The 16,121-nt window shown below is 43.0% G+C and overlaps 2 protein-coding genes across 5 annotated transcripts in view; one reads left to right on the forward strand and one right to left on the reverse strand.

Moving 5' to 3' along the window:
- Positions 1 to 2,771, forward strand: part of LOC146394301 (CUGBP Elav-like family member 1) — a 66,080-nt gene extending 63,309 nt beyond the window's left edge. For all 4 annotated transcript variants that reach the window (XM_084923901.1, XM_084923908.1, XM_084923918.1 and 1 more), the window contains one exon: positions 2,003 to 2,771. The gene's annotated coding sequence lies outside the window, so the exon portion shown is untranslated. The remainder of the gene's footprint in view (positions 1 to 2,002) is intronic.
- The window catches only part of LOC146394302 (uncharacterized), a 132,398-nt gene that overhangs the window by 51,585 nt on the left and 64,692 nt on the right, over positions 1 to 16,121 (reverse strand). The window lies entirely within an intron of this gene.

Consider the following 16,121-nt stretch of genomic DNA (forward strand, 5'->3'; position numbering starts at 1 on the left):
CGAGGCTGCCATATCGCGCCATCGGCCCCTCTGTGATGGATGTGAATGTCACATCCATCTTAATAATTTTTACTAAAATGTTTCAAGAAGGCCTTATTCAATCAGTCTGGATTAAAACTGTGCTCATGGCTAGGATAATTAAGAACTGTGACAGAAAGATAGGCCTGAGCACTCACAGGACAGATGCAGTTACATTTTCATATTTATGGAAATTAATGTTCAACGTTCTTGAATCTTCAAATTAATAAATAGAGATAGGAATTGACAGGACACACGTGATTGTTCTCTTAATATTTAGGTATAAACACCAAAGCCAGCAACACCAAACAAAGATGAAAACCAGCACAAAGAGACTTCAAAGCGACCACCACAGTGATTCTACTTTAGAAACAGTTTGGTACCTGTTGAAGTTCAGCAGCGGCTGGCTTTGCCACAAATGACAGCTCACTTTATCACTGTGCTGGGCTGTGGTCGGCATTTTACTCAGCTTTAACATAACCCAACTTAGTTTTAGATGCTGTCTATGCAGATGCTTGTGAAGAGCCCAAGTTGTGTTCAAAGTTGTTTCTGTCCTGGAGCAGTCTCCACTTTACCACTGCGCTCTCGTACTTTTGAGCAATAAAAATGAAAGAAATGTCCATGTCCACGCTGGAGCTGTGCCACTATTTTCCTCCGACGACACATGAACTGAAATCAGCTGATTTCAGTTTCAAAATTGCAAGAGTTGATAAGCGGGATCGATAGTCAGGCAGACTAACGAAGGAATTGGGCTACATCCCTATGAATAAAACCACTAACTGTTAGTGGTGTGCGATACTGCATATTTTGGTATCGATCCCATACCAAGGAAATACGGGCCAGTATCGCTCTTACCGATACTTTTCAACAAATAAGGTGGATCCGTCATTGAATTGCTAAATCTCAATTAATTATCTTGACTTTAAGTGTTTTTTGTGATTATAGTTTTTTATTATTAAAATAGCTAAAACCCAGGACATAATTTGGACAAAGTTTATAATTAAATAGATTAAATAATTAAATAGAAAATGCTAATATAAAATTAATATTATCACTTTTTTTTTCTTTCTTTTTTTTTTTTTTTTTAGAAAAATCTTTAATTAAAAAGTGAATGCAAACCAGTAAACAAATTAAAACAAACAAGTACTGTTGAGAAATAATAATACAAAAATTACAATTAAAATTCCCAACAACAAAAAAAAAACAACTGGTGAAAATATAAATAATATGTAAACAACTTAACAACCCCCAAAGCGTCTAAGCCATGTCACGTGACGGCCCAACATCTAAACACAAGAGGGGTGAGGTGGAGCTGACACAGCAGCGGCGAGTCCAGTGACCTGGCTGTTTTGTCTTTGCCGAAACCACAGCATTGCAAACAAGCAGAACTTAAAGTAAAGAATCGATCTCACCAGGCCAGTATCGATCCGATACGGATGCCGACTTGGCATCGATACAATCGATATTTGGATCGATTCGCCCACCACTACTACCTGTCTCAACAAACATTTGTTCTAAGTTTTTAAAGTAATGCAGATTTTCAGATGCACTTAAATAAATGTTGAAAATCATCAGTTCCACTTTCCAGTTTGCTGATTTTAAGAGAAGATGTGTGCAGCATGTTACATCAGGTACTAAAATGTTAAAGATGAGGCTTAAAAAGGTACTACCTCCGTAACACCCTCTGGTCTCCTTACATGATTAGCTGTGTTTGTTTGCATGTTGTCACTGATTTTGTGCTGGCACCACAATTATAGCTGTTCTATATGTGTGAATCTGCTGTTGTCATCCACCTCAGTTTCTAGTAGCATGCTCATCATCCTCACTCTGTCCCTGAAAATGGCTACTGAGTTTTTAGACTTTAGTAAAGCACCATGATAAATGTGATTATTGTCAGTTTCTTTTCTCTCTCCTGTCTGTGTTCCATTACTGTGTAACCAAGGTTTGTCTCCCTGTTGTGTATTTTTTTTCTTTGTTTTTCTAGATCTCTTCCTGTTTGCCCTAGCATGTTGGTGTGGCGTCACAGCTCATCGTCCAGTCCTTGTCTACTGCGCTTCACTGGTGCTTCCAATTTCACATTTGACCTTGTAGTTGACGTTGATTGCCCAAAAGGTTTTGTTGTTTCCTATGTCCTATGTGCTGCCAAAATAGGCACTAGAAAGGTTGCCTCTGAGCATTTTTGAATGTTAAAATTTATTACAAGCAAAAGAAAATCTATTTTTCTAGAATAAGTAAAATAACCACTCAATTAAAAAACAATTCAGTTTAATAAGAGTCTCTAGTTTGTTTTTATTGACTGTACGATGGAGCAATTTTTCCAGTGCCTCTCTTTTTTGGTTTTGTTATGTTATGTTTTTTGTGGAAAAGCAGCTAATCTCTTTAGATTATGTTGTATGTGAGTGCTAGTGTGTGCCTTATTTAAAAAAAGAAAAGAAAAAAAAAAGTCAAAGAAATTGGTGATGACATGTTGTTGTACTTGTGTAATTCCTTCTCCTCTGGAGTTCCCTTTTGAGTGATATGAGGAGGAAACATTCATAATTGTAAAAATGTTTTTTTTCTTTTGACTTATTGTCTCAAAGCACATGATGCTGTTTTACTCTTGTTTCTGCAGATAATCGGATATAGAGGAGAATATTTTGTCAGGCATGTTTTAGTTTTATTAACTACACTGAAATTTTTGAAAAAAATATCAAGAAAAATGAATATGTTTGTTAAGTTTGCTAAGTTAAAAAAAATAAACTTGTGCCAAATGTTTTGCGCAATCAGTATTCCTCCTTTTTAGGACTTTTGATTTGAGGTGTTTTTACCAAATGCAGTTGGTAGACCCTACAGACCCACATTTATATGGGCTGCAGTTCGTTTCCTTGACTAATGGATCAGTATTGCTCCAGGTAGGGCTGGGCCATATTATACGTTTCATGATAATACCGGTACAATGTTAGGCAATGATAAGAAAATGAAATATTGCAATAGATTATGAGTAAAACGCGCATGCACAATGCTTTTGTTTTCATACACACATGACGGAAAAAGCATGGCAGTGATGGAGAATGAGAAGGGCAAAAGCGGATCATTGAATGAAACAGATGAACCAGAATTGGTTTGTAGAAATGCAACTTCAGTGATGTGGAACTGGTTTGGTTTTCGTCCATCAGAAAGCCACCAAAGCACTTTTTTTTCCTTTGTAGAACATGCAAGAGGGCTGTCGTTATTACCGTATTTTTCAGACTATAAGGCTCTCTTCGACAGTGCACCTTATAATCCGGTACGCCTTATGTATGAATTCTGGTTCTGCTTACTGACCTCCAACCGATTTTATGTGGCACACGGCACTCAAAAATCTATCAAAGAATGTTTTTGTATGACTTTGGTAAGCTACAAAGCCCCACCGCTTGTCAGAGCATTACAGCTACTGTAGTCAGGAGCCTCATAGTAATACATACTGTGCTTCAACATAATATTACCGTATTGTGTGTGTGTAAGGACTCCAAAATGGCACCTGTTAAGAGACATGCTTATGAAGCGGATTTTAAACTCAAGGCTATCAGTCACGCAGTAGAACATGGGAATAGAGCAGCTGCGAGAGAATTCAGTATTAATGAATCAATGGTACAGAAGTGGAGGAAGCAAGAAGAATGAGTTGAGTAAAGTTAGACTTATCTGACTGTTTTAAATTCTCTCGCAGCTGCTCTATTCCCATGTTCTACTGCGTGACTGATAGCCTTGAGTTTAAAATTTCACTTAATGCGCCTTATAATCCTGCATGCCAGTTTCATGTTGCAAAGCACCTCTTTTTAACTTTTGTGGATATTATACATGGTTAGGCTCAGGATATGTCAGCCCATTTCCACTGGAAATGTCTTTTGGTTAAACTGTCAGCAAGGAATTTGCATTTGCACTCTTACATTTTTATATAGCTTTAATGCACATAAAAAAACAGCTGCTTGTTTAAGTGAAAATAAATTGATGGGGTTTTTTTTGGACTAATAAAGTTGTGGAGTAAAGTATTTTGTCTTGCATCAATAATATCGTCAGTTATATCATTATCGCAAATTTTTAAATTATATTGTGATAAATATTTTTGGCCATATTGCCCTGCCCAATTCCAGGTGTTCTCAAGTATTACATTCAGCATTGCATTTCTCACAATACACCAGTCGGCCACAACATTAAAAACCAATTCGTACTACTTTAACGAAAAAACTATGTGTCGGTGTTGTTCCCACATCATCATAATAAATGTTGTTCCAGGTTCAACATTGCAAGTGACCAATCACATTGTTGTGACGTCATACTTTTGCGACTTCGGAAAAAAGTGCCTTAAAAAATAAAATCTACTTAACTTGCAAGAAACCGCCTTTGTCCACCGATCCATCAATTTGAACTCTTTGCATTTCAGGATACTGTTCTTTAATAAACGGTAAGCATTATACATATTGTCCTTGCAACATTGGAATTTCATGAATGAATCGCTTGGCTTGCAAAAGTATGACATCACAACAATGTGATTGGTCACTTGCAATGTTGAACCTGGAACAATATTTATTATGATGATGTGGGAACAACACCGACACAAGGATATCAGATCGTACTGGGATTAATAGAGTATTTCTTCTTCATCACCATCTATTTTTCTTTCCTTTCTTTTTTTATCCAGCAAGGTGTTGGAAGCAGGAAATATTGACCATGTAGGGACATTGATAAAGGTAGGCCTTTTGTATCCCATGAAGCTTTATAGACAAAGTGGTTGGAAAGACATTAATTTCATAGAGCATCTGTGGGATGTTGGAAAAAACAAGTCTTTCTATGCAAACTCAATCATCCAAATTCCAATACTTAAAAGTGCTTAAATCTGCTACCAACGTCTTGGTGTCTGATGCCACAGGACACCTTCAGTCTGCACAGTGTATAAATAAGAATGGGGAAAAATGGTTTACTCAGTGGTGATGGCAGAGTTTTGATTTGACACTAATTCTACCACTCTTCTGACTGGATTTGCCATTTTTATAACTGATAGTAACAAAGACAATAATTGATGGTGTATCAGCGATGACTGATACATGACTAACTGTTACATGAATAGGGTGAGGGTGACATCCACATTGACAGCGAAACAACTAGTAGCTCAGAGGAGGAACCATCATGGAACCACCAAGGGTGGTGGAGAATGAAAGATCCTGTGGGACTTCCAGATACAGACGGACAAAATGGTGGTGGCTAACCAACCGGACATAGTGGTGGTAGACAAACAGAAGTAGACGGCTGTAGTGATCGATGTAGCGGTTCCGAATGACAGCAACATCAGAAAGAAGGAACACTGGAAAATTAGGTATGGTGATTCCCAAGCTCGGCGAGTGGCTCCAGCAGATTCGAGGAACAAAATCGGAGATCTATGTCCAGAAGAGGGCAGGATACTACACAGGACCCTCAAGCTCCTAGGCCTATGGTAGAGGACCTGAGCTTGAAGGATAGACTGCCTGGAGAGAGGGGAATGTATTATGTCCAGGGAAGGCTGTAGTTGTGTCACAATCCTGGGTCATCTAACCCAGCATTTTGAGTTTTAATATATTTTGACGTTTATGGTTTATGCTTAAGTTTATTATCTAAGTTAATTTCTATTTTGCCTATGTTGCCCTGTTATAGTTCCCCTGTGATTAAGTCTCCCTCGCCTTTCATGTGTTTTATGTCTGCGTGTGCTATGTTGTCAAGCTCATGTTGTTTCTGTGTCTCAATATGTTTCCTGTTTTATTTTGAAGCGGTCTGGTGTCCCATATTTATTGTGTTTAGTTTTACTTTTCTCTGTGACGTCGTTATGTTCATTTTAATCAGCTGTTTCCCCCTTCCTCTGATCACCTCCTGTATTTAGTCTGTGTGTTTTCATTCAGTCTTTGTCAGGTTGTCTGTTGTTTCTAGTCATGTTTTTCATGTCAAGATGTTTCATGTTTTTTTAATGTTCAACCTTCAGATCTACCATTTATCAGCTCAAACATCCAACGACATGAATGCTTCAAAAGCATCAACATCAGCTCTTCTCTGACAGCATGGTGGGAGTTTCTAAAATGGAAGGAACAGAATTTATTCCATTTGACAGACTAGTTACACAATATGGGATCAACAAGAAAAGATTTTTAGAATATCAACAAATTAAATCCATAGTAAAAAATAAATTTAAACCGGGTCAAGTTGAACTACAAACACCACCAAGTGTGGTTCAATTTCTTACTCTTAAAACCCCCAAATTACTTTCCAAAATATACAGAATGCTTTCTAAAACAGATGAATCAATATCACTTCCTATTGCAAAATGGGAAGCGGATTTATCAGTTAACTTAGACCAAAACTTCTGGTCTCAGATTTGCTTAAAAACCTTTCATCTAATCAGAAATCCCAGTCTTCAATTAATTCAATACAAAATACTACATAGAGTGCACTATACAGGTCATCGGATGTTCAAGATGGGCTTTACGTCTACCAACAACTGCTCACACTGCCAAACCAATTCACCGGACAATTACATCCACGCTCTTTGGTTCTGTCCACCAGTTCAGAAGTTTTGGCGCGAGATATGTGAAGACTTATCGAAGTGTCTGAAATGTAACATTCCAACTTCCCCCTTAGTGTGTGCGTTGGGCAGCTTAGATAATGTCACTACAGAAAAGAATATAGCCCATATGGTTTTCACTGCCCTATGCATAGCCAAGGAAACAGTCCTCATGAACTGGAAAAATAAAAATAATCTTAATTCTAACCAATATAGAAATTATCTATTAGATTACATTAGTCTCGATACAGCCTCTGCCACCACATCAGATCAATTGCTCTGGGCTTCTTTGATCAGCTCCATCACCTAGTGGGGGTGGGGGGTCATAGTTTGGTCCCACCTTCGCTGTTGTGATTGGTGTGGGGGTAGGGACAGGCTTGGGGCGTCGGGGGATTCCCCAGGAGCATCTTCCTTGGGGGGCTCAACCCGGGGTAGCAGTCATGGCCTATTAAGGGCTCTGTTGGCTCTTAGGTGACGGTTTCCTCGTGCAGCTGCGTGCAGCGGGGCTAGGGGAGGGTCTGTGCTGACGGTTACTGACCTGGTAGCCTGGCTGCCCCTGGGTGGGTCCGGGACGGGCGTGAGGTTCTGGGGGCGCTCCGTCTCTGGGCTGGGGCCCTTGCTGGGCTTCGGGGGCTTGGGTCCTGGTTGGTGTGTTGCTGGGGTTGTGGGCGGGTGGATGTATGGGGGCCCGGCCCTGGCGCAGGGTGCCGCCAGTGCATCGAGCCACCTGGGGGGCTCTTCAACTGGTGGGGGACGTTGTTACACCTTGCAGGAGCTCTCCTCTCTTCAGGAACCCACTCTGCAGGAGGGGGAGATACAGGAGAAGTGGAGGAAGATCTCAGCCTGGGCGTCTATTGTCTTGTGTAGTCTGGAAGATGAGTGGATGATGGGGTGGGTGCAGTTTTCTCTGTGGTGGGGTCGGGTGGGCTGTCCCGGGCTCTGTGGGGCCGGGCGGCGCTGCTGTTCTGGGCCCCAGTCCGGATGGGCCTGGGCCCCCTTTCCCTTGTGGGTTGCGGAGTATGGAGGTGCCTACTGGGGTCAGTGGGGGAGCTGGCTCCAGGGAGGGGCCACTTGCCCCTCCCTTCCTTCCCTCCCCATCTCCAGCTGCCTCCCTCTTCCCGCTCCACCACAATCACCCACACATGCAGGGCCTCTCTGGGGACATCTCAGGCCCTCTAAGGTATGGAGGCCTATCTCCCCCCACCACTTCCCCTGCCAGTGGCAGACACCCTCAGAAGACATCGGTGCGTTGGTGGTTCTTTGTGTCCGGGGATGGGCGCCCAGGTACACACCGGCTCACTCCTTGGTGGCTGCTTATCTTGAATGATTTCCTCTGCAGGGAAGCAGGAGTCTATTTGGGCTCAGCTGGCCCAGATAACCACGGCCAACCCAAGGTTCTTGGACTGTTTACCAAAGAGTCAAAGAACTTTGTTACAACCACGATCTCCTCTACTTTGCAATCATCGCCACAGCAGCAGCTGCCCAGCATGCGGGTTGAATCACCCCAGCCCTGCTGGCTACATTCAGTCTCTCATCTGTCTCCACGCTCATGTCGCTGCAGCAGCGGACAAGCGCTTTATTTCCTCTACCTCGACCAGTTCCCTCTTTCAATGCCATGCCAGCCTCAGCTTTAGCAGGACCTACTTCCATCGTACCTTCTCCTAGGAGGAGGCGGTGTTCACGTCGCCAAATTGTTGAATGTTGCCATTGTGTTTCTTAAATTTGTACAGTCTTAGTTCAAGACATACAATGCCTTGTCTTAGAACCACATGGGCGTTGCTTTGCTGTGATGTGTTTTGTGTGAACTGTTTCTCAATAAAAGGCAGCAAGAGGAGGCCGGATTTGGGGTCATTTCATGGTAGACATCAACGAGGCCCCCCTTGCAAGTGAATCGATCGATCGCTGTTGCCTTGTTTTTCTTTCACGGGAATAAGTCCTGGATACAGCGGGGTCTGAGTTTAGACCCAACATTTATTTGGTCCTTCGGAGCCGGAACCTAACATATTGCATGACTCCACCGCAGTCTGCTAGCAGCCAGCGTCTGGGACGCTTGCGTCTGAACTTCTCTCGGGATGGATGGCGATTGACGGGATCCAGAGATTCTTCCCATGAATGGAAACAACACGAACAGTGAGTAGAAAAAGGCCTTGTGCGTCACTGAGACTGCGCGTGCAGACGCGGGTCCAGGGGAGCGCTGGTTGCGCGGTTTCACGCGAACCTAAAACAATAGAGAGCAGCTACGTGACCGTGCGGTTTCTCACAGGTACGGGAGTGCGTCAGCCATGCGGGAAGGTCGCAGGCTACTAAAGAAACGGCTCCGTAGCTGCGTGGTTTCACGCGAGCACGGGAGTGCGTTGGACTGTGCATTTAGGACGCAGGTCCACGAGAGCTGTGCGTGCAGACGCAAGCGATAGGCCTATGTTGTGTGTGTGCGGGCCAGACGTGGTCTGTGTGAGTGAGTCTGATTGTTGTCTTGTAATGGAGAATAAACTGAGTAAGTCTGCCTTGAAAGTGGATGAAATACACTGCAAAGTATTTATTGGGCAGCACGTGGTGTGTAGATTGTTGACGAATGAAGTGAAATTGTGCTCTAAGCAGAAGTGAGTGTGAGCGTGTCTGACGTCACGGTGTGTGTGAAAAGGTATCCAGCTGGGGCAGATGTGATTCTGCAGGTCACCTGCCCAGTGGACAAAAAGAAATAAAATAGTTGTGTGGATGAATGATAGCATGAAGAGTGTTTGGTGTTTCTCAGTCTGAAACAGCTGTAATGCTACTTTCTGTTTTGGAGAAAAGTACAGTTTAAAAAAAAAAAAAAAACCAGAGAGAGAGATGTGTGTTGTTTTAAGCAGTGATGAGAATAATGAAAGTGTGATGAGACGAACACAAAAACATACAGAAAATGTATTAACTATACTAACCCTACATGCACACAATAAATGATACTCATGAAGACCAGACAGCATCTTAAGCATGAGATTCTGTTTGTCATCTTGTCCAAGTCACTAGTAAGATGAAAGTGATACATAGACTAGTGGCCTGAATATTATAGGAGGACAGATGGTTGCATCATAGAGGAGAAAACAGAATGCTGATGAGGGTCTTAAATGAGTGAGCTGAGTGAGCTGATTGTGAGTTTCTGGTGTGTGAAGAAGTTTTAACATGGCACACATTTAGTTACATGAGAAGAAACTTATTATGTGCTGAGACAACAGGGATATGCTGTTTGTTGTGTGTGTGTGTGGCTGATTGGATGAATGTTTGAGATTAAACTGGCTGTTGATTTGTCTTTTGTTATTAAGTTGAGCCTGCCAATTGGGTTGGTACGATTTATCCCCCTGGCATGAAGAACACGTGTCATGACTTAAACAAGGCCTTTCTTTCCTTTGCTTTCCTTTATTTTCTTTCTTTCTTTTTTATTTTGTTACTTTCATGGTGCACTGAAAGTTTTGTTTGATGATCTTTGTTTGAGCAGATCTGCACGATTAGAACCAAAGCGTCGTCGAGAAAATTGTTGCAAAGTGAGCTTCTCCAAAATTAAAATGCGCTCAGGAGAAAGCCACTTATTTGGGACAATTAGGAAACAAGTTCCTGTCCAAAAGGATTCAACGAGGAAATCCAGTCTAAATTCTTCTTTTTCTTTTTGAAGTGTTGTTGTTTTGCTGAGGGTGGAAACGAAATGCGACGATAATTTCCACAATCAGCAAAAGAAGGAATCACTGAGTGAATGAATGAGTGAGAAAAAAAAGCTGACTGACAAAAGCTGACAAGACTGACTGACTTAACACCATTGTGTGAAGTTAACCCCCACCTGACAAAGGTGTGGCTGTATCTCTGTGTGTGTCTCTGTTGCAGGAGCAGAAGGAGACCACAGGAGGAAACTTGGGTCACATGACTATGTGAACTCTGAAAATTTAACCTTTTTAGTTGAAAATTTTTTGTGTCTGTGAATTTACCATGGGTGTGTTATTCACTACCTTGCGTTGCTCACAGAGATCACTGTGAGAAACAGTGTATACACCTGTGCAGCGCTAACATTTACATTTCTTTTTTACAGCAGATGGTTAATCATGTGATTTGATCATGTGATTTACAGCAGGACACAACTTAATAATGTTTTTCTACCACAGGATTACTGAGACTTTGTATGAAGAAAACTGTAGTTACAGGCTATATGTTGATGATGAAATTACACTGTGTTGTTGAGAAAATATTGGAGAAAATGTGAATGTTACAGGGGAGAAATTAATACAGTTTGATGAGACCAGTGTTACTTTTTCCACAGCGAGTGTTAACTTTATGACTTTTCACAGCTCCTCTGGAATCTGGATGGCCGACACCTGACAACCAGGACGAACCGTGTGTTTGGCTAATGTTTGTTTTTCTTTAAGAGTGCTTGTAAAGGATTCAGCACAGACAGACAAGTGACAATTGAACAGAGGTGCAGTGGTTACAAAATAGTTACATGGGGCTAATTATCTGACCACTATTGGGCTCATGGTGAGTGACAAACTTAAGGGAAGTCACTGATTATAATGTGGAATGACATTGAGATGATCAATGATTTGGAACAAATTATGGGAAAAAGTAGGAGTTTAATGAGTTTAGAATAAACCTGCAATGATACTTGTCTCTGTGATGCTGAATACCTTATTACACTTACGAGCTGCAGTTGGTTGCAAATGTGAAGTTGTTTTAACTTTAAGACTTTGTCTTCTAGGATACAGGCTGAAGCTGGGAGTTAAACAAGCTAAACATTTAATTGCTGACTGATGTGTTTTTACACAGGGTTACAGCTTGGAGTGAAGCTGCTCCAAGGGACAAACCCTGGAGATTGTTTTAGGGAGACTGTGCAACATTCTTGTACATGGCTCATTGGGGAGTTGACACGTGGCGAGAGGAGTGTCATTTCTTAAATTTGTAGATGTCGTGAGGTGCCATAACGAGAAGGAGTGACTGAGAGGATCGCCCACAAGATGGAAGCTGAGGCCTGGAGAGAATCTTCAGGAGGATCAGAGATCACCTTCAGCACAGCAGACATCGCACAGAGAGCTGTGCTACTAGGCTTCGAGGAGGTCGTCAAGAGGAGACTTTGCACAGCAAAATCTTAAATAAAAGGAAAGAGTTTCGACGTTGACGTTGAGGAAGACAACTAAGGTGTATGACGTGCTCTGCCTTAAATCTTCAGCAGCGTTGGAACATGAGAACCTGAGGGAGCGTGCCAAGCTCCAAAAGTGAGAGCGCAGAGGAGGTCCAGCGATGGACTTGTGGTTCTGTGAACAGCACAAATGCCTGTGAAATAACTAACAGCACTTTTTCCACAAGTGAAGCCAGTAACTTACTGTCCTAAAAGATTAGCTCTAGGTGCTTGTGCTTTACCTCCATGCGTGAGATCAGTATGTGCAGCAGTACAATGTTTCAGGAAATAGTTTATTTCACCTTTTGACACTGTTAGTTCCACATGAGGTAGATATCTACTACTGCAGACTAAACTTACATTTCTGTCACCTACAAGACACTTGTCTTTAATGTTACTGTTACTCTCAAAACCACACATAACCATAAAGTGGTGCACAGTTCTGAATCCATCAACCCTTTTGCCAACAAAAGAAGAGGGCACTTCTCATGAGTGTAGAGAACACATGGAGAAGGAGTGTAAGCCGAGGGATGACTTAACAGATGTGCCACTCGTTGAGGGAAAGGTTTGGTTTGTTGATGATTTGAGTTTTACAACAGCAGAGGGACAGGCTAAAACAGGTTTTACTGTAGTAGACAGTGAGAAAGTTATCTGTGCAGGACAACTAGCATGTTTCATATCTGCTTAAGCAGCAGAGATGCTAGCTTTAACGGAAGCGTGTAAAGCTGCAGAGAGACAATATACACTGATAGCCAGTGTGCATTTGCTACATTACATTTCTTTGTAGTGCAGTGGATGAGGTGTGATAACCTCTACAGGTGTAGAACACACCAAACACTTGCAAAATCTGCTGGAGGCAGTGTTATTACCCAGTAGAATTGTCGTTTGTAAATGTGCAGCACACATGTGAGGGAAAGATCCAGTTGCATTAGGGAATGCTTTTGCAGATAAGATCGCAAAAGAGGCAGCTTTAGGAGAACATGGTGTTAACATTTTAGCAGTGCAACATCAGCAGACGTTGCCTATTATGCGGGATGTACTGGTAGACATGCAGGCCCACTCACCTACTGCAGGAAAATAGTTGTGACTTACAGAAGGAGCGAGCTTGCAGGATGGTGTTTATTATCTGTGTGATAAACCAATACTTCCTTAGACTTTGGATAAGACTGCTGCTATTTGGAGCCATGGGCCATGCCATGTCTCAACAGGAGGGAGATGATAAGTAGTTTATACTCTAGGATTAAATACCCTTTTGCAAAATTTTGCAGGCAGAGAGAACTAATGGAACAGTAAAGTTAAGACTTAGGGAGACGCAGGACATGGTTAAACTGTATAGAATTAGTTAAGATGTACATGAGGATTACTCCAACAGAGAACGGTCTGACTCTTTGAGATTACATATGTTAGAGCAGTTAGAGTTCTAATCTTCTGTAGTGATGATAGAAGAGCAGAAGAGAGAGCATATTAGCAGATTAGATCCTTGAAATGTTTAAAAGTAAAGAAGTCATGAGAACAAATGATCTGGCAGATGATTCTGTTTCTCCGCAGGAGCAGAGTCTGAAGTCTGGAGATTGGATGTTGATAAGGCCATGGAGAGGAAGTGCTGGTCCAGTCCACGGTGGAAGGTCCCTATCGGGTGCTGCTGACAACGACCACAGCAGTGAAGATTGCTGGAAGAAATACTCGGATACATCAAGCACACTGCAAGAAGGTGACACACATCCAGGCCAGCTCGGGGTAAGTGGCAGGAAGACCGGGTACAAAGGGGGGGGAAAGCCTCCAGGGCCCCTCGTCTCAATCCGGTGAAGAAACCAACTGAGCCACAGGTACTCATCAGAATGGCTGGGAATGTGCTGTGCATCTTCTTGAGCCTGTGGACCCAGAGTGGGATGACAGGGAGCGCACTGGGACAGAGCAAACCACACCCAGTGCCCGCATGGGTTTTCAACAACTACTGGTGGCAGTTTATGAACACAACCGCTCACATAAAGAACGAGACCAATGGTTATGCTTGTGATGCCACTGGATACACATTCTTCTGGACTGTGGCCATATAGCATCACTGAGAGCGAGACAGTTTGTTTGGTTGCTTTAGCAACACATCCAGGAACACTGCCAACTTTTCAACTCGTCTGAACCTGAATGGACGGTTGATTCACCAGTAGCCGGGAAGGTGAACTGCTCTGGTACGACAGACCTGCTAGTCTGACTCCAAGTATCTGACTTGCTGCAGGACATTGAACAGCTAAACGAACTGGAAACAGGCCAATTGCCTATGTGTATGAAGGGCAATGGATTAGTCCAAGGTGGAGATTTACCATGGAATTTGTGCAACATCACCTATTCTTTTGTCCTCTGCAAGAAGGATGTAAACAGAGAAGCCTTTTGTCTACATTTACATCATGAACACTTCTCTAAGCTGGTTGAGGTTTGAGCCAAGAAGATCAAAACACCTTGATCCAATTTCCTTTACAAATCGTTTTCTGTGGTGACAACAGGACAGGAGAAGAGTTGTAAATGCAGATAATTCACCAGTTGACTCTAACTCCCACAGGATGCCTACAGTGAGAAGGGGTTGATAGGAGTCATAAAGAGGGGTGTTGACCAGGCTACAGCTTTGAAGTTAGCTGAGAGCCACATGGACAAACAATGAAGTCAACTGATGTGTTTGAGTGCCTATGTCTGTATACAGTTGGATTGTAGTGACATATGCTTTTTGAGAATGTTGATTCCTCTTGTTTGACTTTTGACATTCAGTTGTTTACTTGCAGAAATACATGATGAATCGCACGACAGGAGTAGATGCACCACAAGGCTGGATAGCTTGGTTAATGTCTGGTCCTTGGTGGCATCTTCTTTTGAAAATATTAATTCCTGTTTTTGGACTGTTGACATTGATTTGCTTATGTATAGGATGTAGTTTACTGTGTATGAGATCAACGAGAAGCAGGTTAACTGCTTACATGTATTAACTGTGAACTTTTGCAGCGATAGAAGGTGAATGAAGAGGAGCTGTGTATGAATGAAGTCTACACTGACACTGTCCAAACAAAGGGTGCATAAGTTGAAATTTAAGTATACAATGACAAAAAGGAGGGAAATGTTAAGTCTAATTGTTGAATGTTGCCATTGTGTTTCTTAAATTTGTACAGTCTTAGTTCAAGCAGTAGGATCAAAGCCATTCCTTTGATCCTGACCACCTCTCCAACCACTGTGTGCTGGGGGAGGTTTTATTGTAGATACATCCTATCTGAAAGATCTGTTTCTTGTGTTGTAAGCTTCCTGCTTTTATGACCCTTTTGGTCAGCACACATTCTTACAGAAGTTCACACATATACATACAATGCCTTGTCTTAGAACCACGTGGGCGTTGCTTTGCTGTGATGTGTTTTGTGTGAACTGTTTCTCAATAAAAGGCAGCGAGAGGAGGCACTGCATCTACAATGATGCCTCACGGGCTTAAAACCTGTGCGTTGCTTGTGCTGTTGTTGTTTTTGGTGTTGATGTGTACAGCTGGCAGCAGGAGGGCTGCAGCTGTTGAATGTAGGCTACTGTTACAGCAACCGGGTGATCACTGTAAGGGTGGACAGCGCGCGGTTCGGGGTGAGCCGGAGGCTGGCGCGCCAGCGGGACCCGCCAAGCTGGAGATGGAGGTCGAGGTGCGCGAGGTCCGCAGGGGTCCTGCCTGAGGGCGGCATGCTGTCCGCTTCGGCACGCAGGCTGCATGGTCCTGCGTGCCGGCCGTCTGCTCAGCTGCCTCTGAGCCCTGGCTCACTTCCACTCCTGCTGCACCGCCGCTGCTTGCCATATGGGTGGCCATCAGGCCGCTGGAGGCGCGGGCGACCGCCAGAGTGGGCCGGGGCATGGGGCCCCGATGGTCCGGGCCGATTCCCTCGCCTGCTCGCGGGGTGGGCTGAAGCGGGCGATGGGTGTATGTGGCAGGGTGTGTTCTGCGATGCCGCTTCAGGTTTGGTGGTGGTGATGTGTACGGCTGCCAGCGCGAGAGCTGCAGCCGTTGAATGTACTGTTACAGCAACCGTGTGATTATTGTAAGAATAAATGATGCTGCGAAGCATGAAAATGCCATCGGGTCTGCCGTGGTGGCAATCTTTTTTTTTTTTTTTTTTTTTGTTAATCTTAAGTGCACGCAAACCAGTAAACAAATTAAAACAAATACTGTTGATAAACTATAATACAAAAATTACAATTAAAATTCTCAACAACAAAAACAATTGGTAAAAATATAATTAATATGTAAACAACTTAATAACCCCCAAAGTGTCTAAGTCACGTGACGTGTCAGCGCAACACCAAAACATGGGGGGGGGGAGCAAAGTGTGCCTGCTCTCCGCTGACACAGGAGCGGCGAGTCCAGCGACCTGGCTGTTTCGTTTTTGCCGAAAGCACAGCATAGCAAACAAGCAGAAC

This window comes from Perissodus microlepis, chromosome 1 (genome assembly GCF_051167445.1).
Source record: "Perissodus microlepis isolate ML-2025 ecotype Zambia chromosome 1, ASM5116744v1, whole genome shotgun sequence".
Taxonomy (NCBI): domain Eukaryota; kingdom Metazoa; phylum Chordata; class Actinopteri; order Cichliformes; family Cichlidae; genus Perissodus; species Perissodus microlepis.